At 51.0% G+C, this 2,040-nt stretch overlaps 1 pseudogene; it reads right to left on the bottom strand.

The window, feature by feature from the left end:
• Positions 1-32: 32 nt before the first annotated feature.
• LOC102207971 (pre-mRNA-splicing factor SLU7 pseudogene) lies at positions 33-1,865 on the bottom strand (annotated as a pseudogene).
• Positions 1,866-2,040: the final 175 nt, after the last annotated feature.

The raw sequence follows: 2,040 nt of genomic DNA, 5'->3' as shown, positions 1-2,040 counted from the left end.
AGTTTCTCCAGCACTTCTTTCCAAAACACAAAACTTGAGTGAATGTGGGATTTTATATTTTACTGAGCAGCTGCTCTAGTAGAGTCCTTGGGGAGAGTTTAGGGGAATCTGCCGGGACTGAAAAGGTCACTGTCCCAAGAAGGAAGCCATGGGATCATCTGGCCTGCTGCGTTTCATGCGGAAGGCTTCCATCTCCTCCTCAGTGGGTGCCTTTACTTCAAACAAGCTGTTGTACCGCCTCTTCCTCTCATCCAGCTGCATTAGCATCTCCACCTGCTTCACCCGCTTGTCCTCTGCTTCTAGAGCCTTCTTCAGCTTTTCCTTCTTCTTCTCCTCATCCTCCGAATCCCTGCTGTCGGTGTCGCGCTTCTTGTTCTTCTTCTTCTCTTTCATCTTATCTTGATGCATTTCTAGCAGAGTCTTGGGCTGTTCCTCCTCCTGTGGCTCAGTTATTGCCTCTTCAAATGGAGTGCACTCTGAGTTGTTAATTCCAATTCCAGCTGATCCTGTGCAGTAACTCTGTTTGACCATGGAGTGGCAACACTTGTACCCCCAGAAGCCGTCTTTTCAGTAGGAACCCCAAATACAAGTGTGGTTGTTGATGAGCACGTCCTCCTCATATTTGGAGCCAGCAACAGCCTTTTCGAGTCCTTTCAGCACAGCGCCGTGACGCGAATACTCCACGTAGTCCTCCATCTGGGCCAACAGCAACTCCCGCGGTGGTGCATCCAAATGCTCCTGGCCTCCATACTTCTCCAGGATGCTCTCCCTCCGTTCTTCTTTGAAGTCCTCCTTCTTGACCTTGAAGGAACGATGCAGCAGCTCCAGTTTGGTGGGGTCAGCCTGCAGATGCACCTCGGAGCCGTTCTCATAAGCCTCCCAGGCAAACAATTGTGTTTGAGCCATGGAAATTGTGGCTCCACTGTAGCGAACAAAGTTGTCTCCAGCGTACCCCACTTCATCAGGGTTCTTGCCAGTGTTGGAGTACGGGTTCTCTCTCATTGCTCGCGTCTTTGGATCGTAGTACGCTGAATTTGGATCCAGATTTCTCAAGTATTTAGCTGTGTCTTCTCTGATACGCAGATTCCTGACAGTGATTCGTCTCTTGGAGTCAAAGTTCTGACCGGGCATGTCGATGTCATCTGCATATTTATCTTCATCCTCATCTTCACTGTCATGTTCCCGCTCAGTCTGGTCCAGTTTTCCCGAGGCCAACTCATCCTGAAGTTTCTGTGCTTTCAGTGTCCTCTTGGCCAGATCTACTTTGGCGTACTCTTCAACAATGCGCTGATGTTCCTCGGGGTCGTAGCCATTCCAGTGATCACGCTTTCCATCATAGTCCATGGTGAACTGGATCTGAGCATGTTCATCTGGAGCAATCCCTGTTCCTGTGAAATTGGCACCAACTTTTCTGGGTCGCTCCAAGCAGTCTTTCTTCTTGTGTGTCATGGCACCACAGTTTTCACAAGCCCCTTTATGGAACTCAGTTGCAACTGCACTCTCCTGCACTCCTCTCTTGTACCACTCTCCAATTGCAGAGTACTGCTTCTCATGCTCACTCTGTGGTCTTTGATGCTTTAGTGTGGGCCTTTTTGATGGGTCGATGTACCACGGCACTGATGAAATGTACTGTGGTATGTGGGGGTTTATGTCCTTTCTCTCCTCGTCCACCTCAGCTGGAGCGTTTCCCAGCTTTCTCTGCTCCTCCAGCTCCTTCTTCTTCCTCCAATCCTCTCTGGTCATCTTCTCGGTTTTGCCACGCCCACTCATTTTGAACCTTCTCTTCGCAGTGTTAACACTCAAAGGAAATGTGGCCCGATCGGCGCCGAGCCTGACTTTTATTTCCGCAGAGCGCAGGCGGCTTCGTCACACACCAATCGCCTTTTCAAAGCACCTTCCTCCAATGAGCAGCACACACCTAGGCGGGGCGGTGCTACTCTGAGCGGTGCTGAGCACCACGTGGAGCCCCTCACCAATCACGAGCCGCAGCGGCACCGCGTCACAGCCAGTCACACACTTTAGGAGCGGCGAGTCTCCTCC

Source organism: Pundamilia nyererei, unplaced genomic scaffold, assembly GCF_000239375.1.
Source record: "Pundamilia nyererei isolate P.nyererei 1_Seehausen unplaced genomic scaffold, PunNye1.0 scaffold04146, whole genome shotgun sequence".
In the NCBI taxonomy this organism is placed as follows: Eukaryota; Metazoa; Chordata; class Actinopteri; order Cichliformes; family Cichlidae; genus Pundamilia; species Pundamilia nyererei.
The sequence above is the reverse complement of the archived record's forward strand: the minus strand, read 5'-3'. Positions and strand labels throughout refer to the sequence as shown.